At 35.7% G+C, this 16878-nt stretch overlaps 1 long non-coding RNA gene across 1 annotated transcript; it reads right to left on the bottom strand.

Moving 5' to 3' along the window:
- Positions 1–2762: 2762 nt before the first annotated feature.
- On the bottom strand, positions 2763–3528 carry LOC120422582 (uncharacterized). Its single transcript, XR_005606151.2, has 2 exons — positions 3122–3528; positions 2763–3049 (listed from the first exon to the last, which is right to left on the bottom strand). It is a non-coding gene; the product is annotated as an uncharacterized LOC120422582 (long non-coding RNA).
- Between the last annotated feature and the right edge of the window lie 13350 nt (positions 3529–16878).

The following is a 16878-nucleotide window of genomic DNA, read 5'->3' as shown; positions in this document are numbered from 1 at the left end:
CATAGTTGAACATGTGTTTTCCTTTTGTTGATACTCATTGCGTTTTAGCTTCCCTTGTTGTTAGCAAACATTGATTGTTAATAAATTATGCTCCAGAAGGGCTCGTGCATAAACCACGTGGCCTCCAAATTGTAAATTTTAGTTGCCTGTTGCGTGCAATGAAACGCTTTAACAAAACAAATAAATCGCATATTTGCTAACACTAAAGATATATTAAAACTCACCTTTAAGGTTTAATTTATAAAGTAAAAGTAATTCTTTCCCTGTTCCTGAGGGGATCACCCGTGAAGAGTATCGGGGCCGGCATTTACAAAGCGGATTCAGTGACAGTTTATTAATCAACTTAATATTAACACGATACGGTTAATGTTAACATCCCATAGGTTGTCTTCCTAAGGTGTCTTGATAAGGTTCAGTTTGTGACGATACACTACCTTCCCTTTACTAAGCAATCGAATCCAGAAGGGAAAAGATCACCAGTTGTGTTGGTCCGAGCCAGGATTTGAACCCCGATCTGTCGCTTACGGGGTGGAAGCGTTACCACTGGGCTACGTGGCTCGGTCAAATTTATGAAGGCTAAAAAATGTATGGTTGTGTGTTAGCTCTTTTTCGATGTAATTATACCTAAATTAATGTGGAAAAAGTGCAATAACACATAAAAGGATGTAAATTTACACATTTCTCAAGGTAATATAACACATTTTTGCCGACTCAGAATCTGTGCACATTCCCAGATGAAACCTTGAATAGCCTTGTTATATCACAGGAAAAAGTATTTTGATTGTTTCCAGTTTTTGTTCTTTTATTTCTTCCTTTTTGATGTCCTAAAAACGGTTATAACCCAAAAACTTTGAAAAATTTCGCAAAAAAAAAATATTTATTTTTCATAAAAATCCGAAGTGAATGGTACACATCAACCATGGAAGTTGTTGTCTTCTGCTTCTCCCAACATGTTTACATTGACTAACCCAATCCTTAAATAATTTGATTTTAAAAAGAAGAACATTGTTGTAAATTCTCAGCGATTCCACGTCAAGCCAGCAGGCTCCAGATCAAAAAAACGGAATCGACGTAACACCTTATAATGTGGCCCTCTTAAACCTTGCGGTTTCGTCAACGGATCCACAGGTGTGTATCGTTCTTTTTGCGACAAGACTCCGCCTCCCGGGTCTCCTAAGTGTGAAGGTATGGCACGGGGAGAGGGCACCGAATACCTATATTTACACTTAGAATTTTTTGCGTCCGCCTCGTGATTCGAACCAGCAACCTCTGGATTGTGAGTCCAGCGCGCGGTCCGATTGATCCACACAGGCAGACGAGCAGGCTCCAGATCATAAATGCTCCAATTTAGAAATAAAGTGGTCAAATAATTGCAGTTTTAAAATTTTCGCAAAATCCGAAATAGCTGAACCAATTTTAGTCCACCACGTTTCAAAAGAAAAGTGTTTGGTTGGGTTTTTTAATGTGTGTAATACCAAGATATGTTAAAACATAGCCGAATACATTACAGATCAAACTAAAACTTTGTTTGCTGATTTGAAGGTCTCGGGACCAAAGAGATCACAGCTGAAGATATTTTACTATGATGGTGATTTTTTGAAAATCGAATATCGGTATATCAATCGAATTTAAAGTACCATGCTTCTCCATCGATATTAGTTTCCAGTACATTTCACTGGAGACGCCTGGTGCTTTATGTTCAAGTATTGTACCGAATTCCGATAAATATTTGTTTACAGAAAATCGTTTCTCAGAATTCTGTTAACGGATATTCACCATTTTTTATACGTCACACAGCAAAAAATCCGATGGTAAAATCGCATGCAAAAGCATGCACATCACCTTTGTGAGCAAAAGCATGTGATATTGTATGAGAAAACGTGTACACAAAAAGCATGTATGGATGAAAAAAAAAATATGCACGCCCCCAAAAATAACATCAAACTAGTTAGAGTCATATCCAGATTACCTAGTCCGCGCCCCAACCATCTCGGCTATCCCAGCGTCTTGTAAAAGTTGTGTTCAACGCCGTTGTAGCAGTAGGTTTCCCGTACGTCGTATGCTGTATTAACTGTATTCGATGTATGGGGAACTACATCGGTGTTGATCCAGACAAATTCACAGTGGTGTGATAGCCGAGATGGTTGGGGCGCGGACTTGGTAATCTGGATATGACTCTCACCAGATTGATGTTATTTTTGGGGGTGTGTATAATGTTTTTTTTTTCATCCGTACACGTTTCTCATACAATATTACATGCTTTTGCTCACAAAGGTGATGTGCATGCTTTTGCATGCGATTTTACACCGATATTTTTTGCTGTGCACGTAAAGCATCACAATTTTTTTTTGCTGTGAGCTCTTTGCTTCATATTAGCATTTAGAAACATGTTTATATGTTTTGGAATTTGTTGTTTAAACTTTGATGTAGTGCCAAGTTAACAAACACTTAAATACAGTACACGCAACCGAGATCGGCGAAAATTCGTGCGGAATCCCTCCCGAACCGAGTGAAAAATACTTCCAGACGCGGACAGGTGAGAAGTCTCTCTCGATTTTTGAGAGGGAGTTCCGCAAGAAATATTTCGAGCTAAAACAAATCAATTTTACACACACAATCATGACTGCGCTCATGTATTGGTAATGTTTTGGATTGGTTTGCCACTTTGAGTGTGTTGGTGACATATGCAGTAGTTGCAATAGTATTAGTGTGTTCGATTCCGGTAAAAATGGCTTCCTTATAAGGAAAAATAAAATGCTTAATTTGGTCAAAAACTGTTTTATTCACAACACAAACATGATCATCACACACTTATTTATCACGTGGCACAAAAAAAAACACTTCTGGAAGCTTTCAGCTCTCGCAAACGGTGCCGTCGGGGGCCTTGTCGTTTTGCACACCCGGCCTTGTCATTTTGGAACACCCGGCTCGATCTCGTCATTCTGCACTTTTCGTTGCGGCCGGAACTCGATCTCCACTAGCCCGCGGCCTGCGGCCCGCCTTTGCAGTTGCATTGAATATGCCGTAAATCCTCCAACGAACCAACGAGCTGAAAACATTGGAGATGAAATTAGGCTTAAGTTAATCATCCAAATCAATGATTGCTATTATATAAACTAACCTTTTCGAGCTGCATGATCTGGTAAACCATTCGTTGATCTGGAATTTCAATATTTTCAATCGATTCTGGACGGAATTCTCCGGAAATTTGTTCCCGACAACGCAGAAAATCTCCCGTTGCAAACGAACTAAACCGCAACTTTTAGCCAACTGTCACAACACACACAGCAAAGGCCCGTCCAAGAAAATTGATGATAGAAGGTATGACAGTTTTCTTTTGACTCAACATAAATAAGATCAATAAATAATGATTTTTATACAAAAATTTGCAGCAAAATAGTTTTCCTTAACTGGTGAAAAATGTTAAGATTTTTGTTTGAATTTCCCTGAATGAAAAAAAACCATAACAATGTATTTCGATTGCGACAATTTGAAAAATGAAAAGTTCCGCATACCTTTAGTAACTCAGAAACTTTGTGCATTTAGCAGCACGGTTACCGTTCTTATATAGCAATAAGAAAAGTATTGCACTTAAAAAAAATTAAAAATTGTTAGAATGTTTGAAAGTTTAAATGAAAAAATGTAAAAATGTAAAAATGTAAAAATGTAAAAATGTAAAAATGTAAAAATGTAAAAATGTAAAAATGTAAAAATGTAAAAATGTAAAAATGTAAAAATATAAAAATGTAAAAATGTAAAAATGTAAAAATGTAAAAATGTAAAAATGTAAAAATGTAAAAATGTAAAAATGTAAAAATGTAAAAATGTAAAAATGTAAAAATTTAAAAATGTAAAAATGTAAAAATGTAAAAATGTAAAAATGTAAAAATGTAAAAATGTAAAAATGTAAAAATGTAAAAATGTAAAAATGTAAAAATGTAAAAATGTAAACATGTAAAAATGTAAAAATGTAAAAATGTAAAAATGTAAAAATGTAAAAATGTAAAAATGTAAAAATGTAAAAATGTAAAAATGTAAAAATGTGAAAATGTAAAAATGTAAAAATGTAAAAATGTAAAAATGTAAAACTGTAAAAATGTAAAAATGTAAAAATGTAAAAATGTAAAAATGTAAAAATGTAAAAATGTAAAAATGTAAAAATGTAAAAATGTAAAAATGTAAAAATGTAAAAATGTAAAAATGTAAAAATATAAAAATGTAAAAATGTAAAAATGTAAAAATGTAAAAATGTAAAAATGTAAAAATGTAAAAATGTAAAAATGTAAAAATGTAAAATGTAAAAATGTAAAAATGTAAAACTGTAAAAATGTAAAAATGTAAAAATGTAAAAATGTAAAAATGTAAAAATGTAAAAATGTAAAAATGTAAAAATGTAAAAATGTAAAAATGTAAAAATGTAAAAATGTAAAAATGTAAAAATGTAAAAATATAAAAATGTAAAAATGTAAAAATGTAAAAATGTAAAAATGTAAAAATGTAAAAATGTAAAAATGTAAAAATGTAAAAATGTAAAAATGTAAAAATGTAAAAATGTAAAAATGTAAAAATGTAAAAATGTAAAAATGTAAAAATGTAAAAATGTAAAAATGTAAAAATGTAAAAATGTAAAAATGTAAAAATGTAAAAATGTAAAAATGTAAAAATGTAAAAATGTAAAAATGTAAAAATGTAAAAATGTAAAAATGTAAAAATGTAAAAATGTAAAAATGTAAAAATGTAAAAATGTAAAAATGTAAAAATGTAAAAATGTAAAAATGTAAAAATGTAAAATGTAAAAATGTAAAAATGTAAAAATGTAAAAATGTAAAAATGTAAAAATGTAAAAATGTAAAAATGTAAAAATGTAAAAATGTAAAAGTGTAAAAATGTAAAAATGTAAAAATGTAAAAATGTAAAAATGTAAAAATGTAAAAATGTAAAAATGTAAAAATGTAAAAATGTAAAAATGTAAAAATGTAAAAATGTAAAAATGTAAAAATGTAAAAATGTAAAAATGTAAAAATGTAAAAATGTAAAAATGTAAAAATGTAAAAATGTAAAAATGTAAAAATGTAAAAATGTAAAAATGTAAAAATGTAAAAATGTAAAAATGTAAAAATGTAAAAATGTAAAAATGTAAAAATGTCAAAATGTCAAAATGTCAAAATGTCAAAATGTCAAAATGTCAAAATGTAAAAATGTCAAAATGTCAAAATGTCAAAATGTCAAAATGTCAAAATGTCAAAATGTCAAAATGTCAAAATGTCAAAATGTCAAAATGTCAAAATGTCAAAATGTCAAAATGTCAAAATGTCAAAATGTCAAAATGTCAAAATGTCAAAATGTCAAAATGTCAAAATGTCAAAATGTCAAAATGTCAAAATGTCAAAATGTCAAAATGTCAAAATGTCAAAATGTCAAAATGTCAAAATGTCAAAATGTCAAAATGTCAAAATGTCAAAATGTCAAAATTTCAAAATGTCAAATTGTCAAATTGTCAAATTGTCAAATTGTCAATTGTCTTGTCAAAATGATAAACAATTAAAAAAATAAACAATTAAACAATTAAACAATTAAACAATTAAACAATTAAACAATTAAACAATTAAACAATTAAACAATTAAACAATTAAACAATTAAACAATTAAACAATTAAACAATTAAACAATTAAACAATTAAACAATTAAACAATTAAACAATTAAACAATTAAACAATTAAACAATTAAACAATTAAACAATTAAACAATTAAACAATTAAACAATTAAACAATTAAACAATTAAACAATTAAACAATTAAACAATTAAACAATTAAACAATTAAACAATTAAACAATTAAACAATTAAACAATTAAACAATTAAACAATTAAACAATTAAACAATTAAACAATTAAACAATTAAACAATTAAACAATTAAACAATTAAACAATTAAACAATTAAACAATTAAACAATTAAACAATTAAACAATTAAACAATTAAACAATCAAACAATTAAACAATTAAACAATTAAACAATTAAACAATTAAACAATTAAACAATTAAACAATTAAACAATTAAACAATTAAACAATTAAACAATTAAACAATTAAACAATTAAACAATTAATTAATTAAACAATTAGATTATGTCAGTCTTGCTTGCACCACACTGTTAAGTGAATTTGTGCTGATCGGCGATACAAATTAAGCACGCATACTTGTTCAAAGCACTGACGTGTGAGATGCAACTGCCCTTCGAGTGTTTACGTTCTTGGTCAATGAATTTGAAACATTTCGACATTTTTCTGTGATGGTATGCGTGAATTTTCGAGACCGTTCAAATCGGGAGGGCTTTCCGCGCGATATCAGCACTGTCCCACTCAAATCAAATTGGGAGGGCCTCCCTCAACGATTTCTCGTTTGCGTGTACATAGTAAGAGAATACACTATAATTTCTTACCAATTTGCCCAGAAAACTATACGTAAGGTTCTATTTCATTTCCAACCATCGGATTCACGACTCTCTCGATCACTTCGGCCATGGAGTAGCGCCACTTCCGTCCAAGATCCGACGATCCAGACGACGAGTAATCAAGGCTTTGGTGATTAAACTTGTTCCTCTCTCTAACAACCTCCAAACGACTTCGACGACGACGACACCGACTACCTTCGACTCAGATGTCCAGATATTTTGCACAGCTTCGATGATCCCGTCGGCGGCGGCCATCACGTGTGAAGTTCGTCGACGACAGCGGGGGTCAACTCCATTTTCGGACCCTCCGAAGGCGACGACACCTTCAGCCCGTCATGCTTGTTAATGAGCGTAGAAAATTAGGATGAACGCAAAATATCTCTTAATAGGCGCACATTTTGGCCAAATAGTTTGGAAAACAATAAGCGACAGCAACAGTGGAGAAGAACAGAGCTTTTGGAAAGACTTGGACTTGGAAGGTCAAAACTTTTATACAAAAACAACAGCAAAAAAAACGTTCACTTTAACCCCCGCGGTGGGCTCAGAAAAGTTCACGTCTGTACCCGATCGCGCTCCACTTGAAGTTTTGAAGCTGTTGTACATACACAATAACGAAACTCTGCAACATGAACCATCACGTACGGTTTACGACTCTATTTCCAAACTCCAAACAATATTTTGCCCCAGCATGCTGATGAACATTCACCACTTTGAATGCGGGGTAGAATGTTGCAGGGAGAACGTCCTGCGCAGTGGAGGAATTAGAAAACATAAAAATTTGAAATAATATTTGAAAATTTATCAATTGTTTCGTGAAAATAACGGACTCAATGTAAGTAAATGATAAGATCATAAGCATTCAATAATTTTATTCTTTTCTTATGCACCCCCTCAACAAAAAAAAAAACCCCAGCATCCTCGACTACGGGTCATCACGGCTCGTGCACATCGAGTGCCAGAGGTCTTACCTTAAGCGCTTCTCACTCGAGGACCTCTTCGGCGCGGTGCTGAAGAGCCATCGATAATTGCACGAGCGCGCGCACTCGTGCTTTTCGGCACAAATTTGCACTAAACTGAGCGGGGTGACGCGACGGCTCGGACGGACTGCAATTAATCATTTTGTACTTGGAGGTCCCTCGCGGAGATCGGAGGTCTCCCTGGGTGTCTGACTCATCTCGGTGTAGCGAGCGCGCGCGGGAGGTAAACCAGGTCTGACTTGGAGGTCTAAAGATTTCGCACAGTTCAAAATGCTGGTAATTTAATACTTTGTTCGTGTTTAGTAGTTAGAATTAGATTAATCTTCGACTGAATGAAGACCGGTTTCGTCAGAGAACATCACCAGAACTACACTATTCGGAAGCCTCTTCAAGGACTTTTATATTGCAACTCGAATCAAGTCCGTCCGTAAAAAGAGTAAAACGCAAGGAAAATTTGTCCCGACCATAAGGCTACGTGTTAGGATTTAACGAAAAAGTTGGATTTACTACGTTTTTCTAGAATAAAGTACTAAATTTTAATAATTTTTTTTCTGAAAGTTTACTTGATTTGGAACCGAACTGCATCATTAACTCAAAATTGAAGAAACTGCATATCTTGAGCGACATTTTGTCAGTGCGAGTTTTTGTCACAGTCTAATACCCCCTTAAGTGATTTCGAAACTGCAGACTGTTTCCCGATTAGAGAATTGAGGTAATTTTGATCATCAAAATTTAGGTAATTATGGTTAGTTTGATTCCAGAAATGTATGCCTTCTGACAAATCATTTTTTATAATGTGCATTGTTAACTCTCCATAAATATTTCAGTAATGATTCTGGGAAATGTCAAGACATAGAGGAAGTCGTAATTACATTCTTAACAAGCTTTTAAAACTAAAGTATCGATAACCCGTTCGACCTTTTAAATCAGAATTTATAAAGCATTTATAAATAACTTTACTGCAATTTGGTGCATCCCCCGTCAAGTCAGCTAATAAGTGACGGTATTTTATCGTTTTTCACAGCTTCCAGACGCGACTCAATTACCAACGGTGCGAGCTGCCGCCTCTTGAGATGATGACTTTTTAGTTTACTTCTTGAACCCGCCATAATCACCCCCAGGTCGTCGTCCCTCTCGCAGCACAAGCAGCAGTCAAAAGCGATAAAAATCGTAATAAATTCTGAGTGTGCAACAAACAGAAACAACCCTGCTGATCAGCATGCACATTTTTTTTTTTGCAAACCGCCGCCGTAACCGTCATCATCCGAAAGTAAATCAAGGCTCGTGTCGGCGTCATCTTCTCGCGGCCTGAAGCTTCCTCTCACCACCAACAGTCACAGCAGGCCAGGTGTTGCTGAACCTTTCAGATCGAATTGCTTGGCGGCAGGTCGTCATGGCCTGCTAAGGATTAGCGAAGCCAACTGTCAACGGAGTTCAAAGTCAAATATTAGATGGGAGGCCTCCCCCCTCTTTGTAGGGTGGGTGGTCCCTGATTGGTATTGTGGAGTTTCGAAACTGCATCAAGTCGTATCATATTTTGGACTCGGTTGCAGAAAAATCGGGGTTAAAATCATGACCGCGTCCAGGTCTCTCTAGTGGCAGATCTCTCGGAGCAGCGAAAGAAGTGGCACTTCTCCGGAGGGGTTTCTCGCCGTAGAACGTGTGCAGCTGCGCTGCCAAGTCCCATCACCATACTTCTCGGCGGCCAACTTGGATTGTCTTCACCGGTGAGACGTAACGTCTCTCTGAAAAGTGAGCGCGAATTGGCCTGGCGGTTCCATCACCTTGAACCATCTTCAGATGGATGCTGGTGGCACGTGTGGTTTCGTTTGAATCTTCAAATACCTAAGATCTGATAAGTTTAGGATTTGTTTCGCACGAACAATCTACAGAGCAGACTCGATTATCCGAAGTTTTGATTATCCTAAGTTTCGATTATCCGTAATATGGAATAATCAGTAAAAATGGAAAATATTTATAAAACTAATTTCAAGCCAATCATTTCCCCTTGAATAATATCACAATAAAAAAATATTATTTTTTTAAGGTCGATTCAAATGATTTCCACATTCACACCCTCTGCGCACTTATAATTAGCCGGAAAAACTCACCACCTAACACTGAAATTCTAAACTCACCACCATCAAGTCTCTCTCCCTCTCTTCCTGCAATCCTCTCTGCCAGACCCGCCAGACCAGACACGGACTTTTCCAGGACAATTCATTTTCCCCTTCGCCAAACCTCGGTCGCAGTAAGCCAAACCAAGAAAAACAACAAGAAGAAATTAACAAAATTATGTAATGGAACGCCAGGAGAGATTTTCCGAGTATTTGCTTAGCTTGCTATGATTCTTTTATCATTTTTCCTTCCTCCAGGCAATTTCGCCCTCATTCGGATCAGTCTTTTCTCTTATCAGAGCTGGTTTGTTCCTTTTTTTTCTGCAGAAAATCAACTCCTACCGGGAAGCTTGCCAAAGCGGAAGTGGCAGTAGCTAGTCGGAAGCCGTAGTCAATGACTTTTTGATGACCTTTTCCGACTAAAAAAGCTACAATCAGAGTGGCAGCTCGGGAAAACTTGCTTCAGGTCATAGATTTTCCTCCTTCCAGCAAGTTGGTGCTCGGCCAGAGAGGCGTGTCCTTTGGCCGCCTGCTTAGATGTGGCTGGTTCTTACAGACCGCGCCGGTATCGATCCAATGCTCCATGGCTATATCGATTGGTTCTGGTCTTGGGGCGCTATTTTTAGTCCGCGGGAGCCAACTCTGCCGTGTTCGAGGCCGTACCGGAGTGGAATCACGTGGGGCCCTTGAACTGGCTTTTTGTATAAAAATCATTTTTAAGAAATTAGTGGTAAATTAATGGCCCTTACAAATTTGATTTCAAGTTTTTGTCCTCCGACTCAGGTCGAGGTCGAAGGGACATGGTTGCATTTATGATGTTTCCATAATTTTAGATTTTTTTTCGGAAGTCAAGGCAAATCAAAATGTACAAAAAATAAAATTCCACAAAAGGATGATTTCTTTGAGAGTGTTGAGTGGGTTCAGGAAACATTTTAACGAACATCCGAATTTTTTTCAAAATTTTAGAGGGCCACAAAGAGCGCTGCTGCTTATGCACTATTTATGAATGGTTCATGAGAAGTGCCAACAAACCTGTCACGTGCCATTTTGGGATTATGGTAATGCTCAGCTGTCGTTTTCGTTTGGTTTGAAAGCATTCCTCGGCTTGATTCTTGATACACCCATGTTTCGGCTTTTATAAACTATTTGATTCATCTTCCAAAAAAATGTCCCCATCACGCAAATCTAATTAATCTGGACAACATCTCGTGCAAGCAACAACAACAACACCAGTCATTACAATAATTTGTATAACCAGCTAATTTGAGCTTTTTAACGAAGCTGAGCACACTCGATGTCGGTGGCGGCGTCGGCTAAACGCGTTGTAATTACAAGCCAGAGATAAATAATCTGCTCCCCGGGACCACCCACCCTGAATCACCTCAGAATCTGCCTGTCATCGGTCGTGGGGTGAGAATTTGCATGTCAGACAACGATTTGTACACGACGACGACCCGCACACAATTGCCATCGGCCACCGTTTGCAAAGAGTTAGTAAATATCCATCCAAACAGAGCTGGTTTATGTTTGCCTTTGCACTTGTGAGTATAGGGAAAAACGTGGAAATCTCGGCTTTTCCAACCCCCTCCCACTCACATTTGAGGAACGACGGTTCTGACGCTTTGCTAGGTTTTCAAGATTAATTTATGCATCGAGATGTGACGATTCCGATATAATTGTGTGCCTGACTGGCTGTTTGTTTTTGCATCAGATGATTTGCAAACTACTTCTAGCTAGAGTGGCTAGAGTGACTACGTGGCCAGAGGGCACATGCGAGAGACGTTGCGGAAATCTCCAGACATGGCTGATGAAACGTCACCGGCTCAGACTGGCCTGAAATGCGTGAGTCTCAGGTCTGTCGCAAGGTGTGGGAGGAAGCGTTTACTACAGCTTTTCCTATCTGCTGCCATTTTCTAGGGCAGATATGGAATGGTGAATGAGAGTTGAGAACGATTTTTTATCGTTTCAACTGAGAATAATCTTTATACTATATGTAAAACGTTTCACAAAACAAATGTATTTTTTTTTTCATAAGACAAATTACGTTGAAAAAACAAAAATAAAAAGGAATTAACTGCATATGTTTATTAAAGCAAAATGATTTGAAATAACTTTGTTATTTGTTTTGGCAATGTTTCAATAAAAGCAAGTGCAAATAGTACAAACAAGTTGCAAAAAGAAGATTTTTTCAGCACGAGTCGTACTTTTATCCAATGAGGTTCACCGAGTTAGATAAATAAGCCGAATGCTGAAAAATGAATTATAAGTAAAATGTCAATGTATTTAGTCAATCCACCGTTAAAATCAAAACATTGTTGAAAAGTATTATTTTTCAAAACAAGTGCTTAAAAGTACAACTTTTCAGCATTCATTTCAGCATTTGTTTTGAAAAGTGTTTCTACTCGATTCTGTTATTTTTGGTAGTGAAAAGTAGTCTGTTTCGTCGTTCAAGAATGACAGAAAAAGTAAGTACTGTATCGTTTTTTAAAAAAAATGAAATTTCCAAGAAAATTTAAGTTAAAGCTATTGAAACTAATTCAAAACGTCATTTGTCATATGATTATATTTCAATTTTATGCAATTAATTAATTGATTAATTTATGAGTATCAAACAATATTATGAAAAATAAAAAAAAACAAATCAAAGACATAATTTAGGAATAAGCTAACTTAAACCAACTATGTGGTTGGAGCCTTCCTCACTTATTACCAACAATGGATGATATGATGGGGTTGGACACAAATTTATTCTATTTATTAGATCCAGAATAAAAAAAGTACATACAAATCACTTAAGTGGCCATATCTCGAGACATGTTTGCCAGATCTTCAATAAGTTGGACTTGTTGGAAAGGTCTTTTAATAACCTAATCAACGATGGGTCGGATGGTGGATCCGGACATTGTTTACATACATTTAAGTGAGATCCAGCTTTAAATGGTACATAAATATAACTTAAGTGGTCATAACTTAAGACAGGGTTGCCAGATCATCAATGTTTTGGAATCGTTAGAAAGGTCTTTCAATTACCTAATCAACGATGGGTCGGATAATGGATCCGGACATAGTTTATGAACATTTAACAGATCCGGCTTCAAACAACTACATAAATATCACTTAAGCCAGGGGTGCCCAAAGTTTTAAATGGAGGGCCAAATTTGATGCTAACATGAGCTTGTGGGCTAAATGTGGAAAATTTATTATATTCAAAAATTATATTTCCTCTTAGACTATAAAAACGTCTATCAATTGAAGTTTACTATATTTTTAGACATTTTCGTCAGTATAAAACAACACAAAAGAAATTGCCAGAATTTGCCAAAAGTTTTTTTTTCAAAAATGCAAATAATGAACATTTTTTTGTTAAATTCAAATCAACAAATCCAAAAAAGCAAAAACATATTATTAATAAGCGTTTTATTGTGTATTTCAAGTCACATCAAAAATTGGAATTTGGTTAGGCCGCTGCAAATGTTTTTACACATATAATGAAAATGAAAAAGAAACGTTTTTTCAATGCAATTGTGTTTTCAATTAAATTTTAAAAGATTTTGAAAAAAAATGTTTAGAATTTGTGACATAAACTTACGTAAGGGATTTTTTGTTTAATTAAGTACAACTTATGATGATAAATCGTTGTGAAAAGAATTTCTACAATTATCTCTTCAATTTCAATAAATTCAGATAATAGTCACTATGATTTGTAATCTAAATGTCATAAGATCGAATCCTGAGGTAGGAGTTTTCTATGTGTAAAATATGGTTAAGGCCCAGTCCTTGAGAAAATGATGCATTATGACTTTTATATTAATACAAGCCTTACCCGACAAACTTTCTGCCTTTTTTTCGTTTGTTGACGTTTTTAGATTTTTTGCTTATTCAGCCTCCTGTGATCAAAATATGATTTTACGTAACATTCTCCATACAGTTTGCCGATGCTCCGAAATCGGTTCCAGAGTGGCCAAAGTGTCAATTAGTTAGCGTAAGAACCTTCCTTGAACTTATACGAACCCAAAGAAACAAAGAGCACCTCGATCCGACGTTCCGTGTTGAATTGATTCGCGTTCGAACAAAACCGTCCAAATTTTTAAATATATAGATGATATACTTTTTTTATATCTTTAAAATTTTTCTACTTCAGTCAAATTTGAACTTTTCATAAATTATTTTAAAATATGTTGGATGAAAATTTTGGCGAAATTTACTGTTTTTAAATTGTTTCAATGAAATAGACTTATGACCAAAATATTTGTGTCGCAAAGTCGGGAATGCGGTTAAATTATAAATTTAGTTAAAAAAATAAATAAATATGAAATAATTCCACAGATGGGTCAAAGGGCCATTTAACATGATTATCTATAATGGGTCCGCGGGCCACAAAAAATCACCTTGCGGGCCACTTTTGGCCCACGGGCCATACTTTGGTCACCCCTGACTTAAGCGGTCATAACTCGAGACAGGGTTGCCAGATCTTCAATGTTTTGGACTCATTGGAAAGGTGGCTGTGAAACGTCACCGGCTCAGACTGGCCTGAAGTGGGTGAGTCAGGTCTGTCGCAAGGTGTGGGAGGAAGCGTTGTCAGCTTTTCCTATCTGCTGACAATTTCCAGGGCAGATATGGAATGGTGAATGAGAGTTGAAAACGATTTTTTATCGTTTCAATTTATCGATGAGAAAATGTAAAACTACAAAGTTTTTGCAATGATGTTTTGCCCACTTAAAAAAAAAATATGAACGAGATTTTTTCAAAAATGTCAATTCCACCTTACATATTACGAAAATAGTTGAATACGTATTTTTTGGACCACCAACCCCATTTGCCAAACAAAAAAAAAGGTTTAATTATCTCCCAAGGAACCCCCAAAAACCAAATTTGAGCCAAATCGGAGCTCTTTTGACTTGAATACTGCTGATTTGACGTGGAATTGCTTGCATTTATCAAAACAACTTGCGACGAAATATTCCGCATCCCCAACCAACTCCAAGCTAAGCTAATTTGTTGTGGAGAAAATCCCTTATCCCCTTAAAAACAGCAACATTTCCCGTTATCCAAATCCTTTTTCCTACCAGTAGTCTTCAATTGAAATTTGAGAGGCCGTCAAAATTTGGCATTCAGATTTTCAAGGATGTGCTCTGAGAAAAATGATTTTATAAACAAATATCAATTCTTAGCGATCTGAGCCTGACCATCATTGCATGAAAAATATTGTTTAAATTAGATATTTGGCCTAATAAACATGAAAATCTTTTGAAATATTTCGACAAAATGCTCCACGACTCCTCAATTGCCTTCATAACAGGTGACACGAACAAAGGTTGTTGAGATATTCCTAAATAATTACATGTGATTCTTCAAACCGCGCTTTCAAAGGCAAAAATAGGGATGCACCCATTATGTAATTCGCTGCAAAAGTCAGCCATCCCAGACGGGGCCTATCCGTAACGCTTTCTGGGGGGCTGGTTGCCACTACTCTGAGGTCAAAACGGCCAGACGACAGCGCCAGTTCGTTGAAGATGCGGTACCTACACCGACGGTCGACCGTCCAGTCGTCGGGCGGTAAAACCCACCACCAGAGGTCGCCTTTGCACTGTGCAACGACTCGCTCTGCGCTATTGTCGAGAAGCGGAAAAAGATGGTAATAATTGCAATAATTAAAACATTAACCTACAGAGAGTGCTCCCGAGGTGGCAGAGCCGCGCCGTCGCCATCCGCCAGCTGGCTTGTGGCTTTAGTTTGTGAGAAGTGTCTGATATTACTCTGAAGCATTCCGATTTTGAATGCTTTCCTGGGTTTTGTCTGGCGATCCACGTGGGTTTCGTGATTGCTAGGTGAAGGGTACTGCTGTAATTTTGGCACAAATTAATGCTGAAAACATAATCAAACTTGACTTTATCAAATTCAAGCGCGCAAGAGTATTTCTTCTCACCTCTGACATTGAAAAACACGCAACACGCACCAAAAAATAAAAATTGCAAAATGATAAATACAACCTCAACGGTTGACTGATGAGTGATAAAATTCACTCAAAGACACAATTGACACGAGGTCGGTGAAGGTGAACTGGAAGCACCGTCAGTCGGAAAACTGCTGCCAGATTGCACTAAAAAAAACTGAATAGTTTATCTTGTCGCTTCGTTTCAAGTTTCCCAAAATTATTTCCACCCCTTGAGTGCACCACCATTTCAGATGATATCTTGACAGATCGAGCAGATGCAATTTGCTTCCTCGTTTTATTTCTGCTTTTTTTTTCCCTCCCATCCAATCGTTTCGGCTGAAGTAGTTTGCATAGTCAGTGCAATCTTGTTCAGCTCATCTTTGCATGACCTCCAGCCACGCTGGGAAGATGAAGCCACTAAAACGAGTTTCATGTCTTTAAAGGCTCGCAGAGAGCGATTTCCAATCTAAACGTGCGTGCGTACGTGCACTAATTATTGGTTCGAGTGACATTGAAATTCGATGCAAATTAAATAGATGTTATTGAAACAATTTGCATCACTGGATTTAGTAGGTACAGAGGACTGGAGCAGGAACCCTTTCGCTTTTGCAACGAGGAGACGAGCGCAAAATTGTGAATGGATTTGAGGTTAGTTTTTGTCGTCATAGGCTCCTGCCGAGAGCAGTCATCATCATCTGCCTTGAATTGTGTGTTTGCGATTTCGCGACACACGTGTGCACCCCCTAGTTACTACAACTTCCTTTCGCGATTGAAGCGCGAATCGATTGGTTTGTTTTGTGATACGTTTTATGGTTGTTTGTTAGAACGGAAACAGAGATATTTAGGTCTAATGTATTCGCACTACAGTCAAAGCAATTCAAAATAATTTACATTCACTAAATAATATGCAAATTATATAGTTCTAATGGAGCCAGGTGCACTAATTAAGCTGCATCATTATGATTCGAAACTGACAAACGAGTAATCGTTAGGTTCCTTTATGGTGATTAATATGAGCAATTAAATGCATGGCAATTTCGTTGCAATATTTATGCGTTTGACTTGTTATTTATAATTGGTTCTGTTAAGTTCATCAAAAAATGTTCATAAAAAACGTTCAATATAACTAAGGCTATCAACTCTTGATGAGCAAAAATCCGTACACTTTGCCCACATCATGGTACAGTAGTTGTTCGGTAACTGGGCTGAGAACGTAGCCCAGTCACCGAATGTTGCTCGTTAACTGGGTTGAACAAAAAATAACGAGGGGACCACCGATGCATAATATTTTCCAGATGAAATATAAAAAAAAAAGTTACTCAAATTTATTTACAATGCTTACTTTTCTTATTTGGAGCAGTGCGTGGCCGAATGGTTACGCTGTCCGCTTT

The sequence above is a fragment of the Culex pipiens genome, chromosome 1, assembly GCF_016801865.2.
Source record: "Culex pipiens pallens isolate TS chromosome 1, TS_CPP_V2, whole genome shotgun sequence".
NCBI lineage: Eukaryota > Metazoa > Arthropoda > Insecta > Diptera > Culicidae > Culex > Culex pipiens.
Note: the sequence above shows the minus strand (reverse complement) of the source record. Positions and strands in the feature narration are given on the sequence as shown.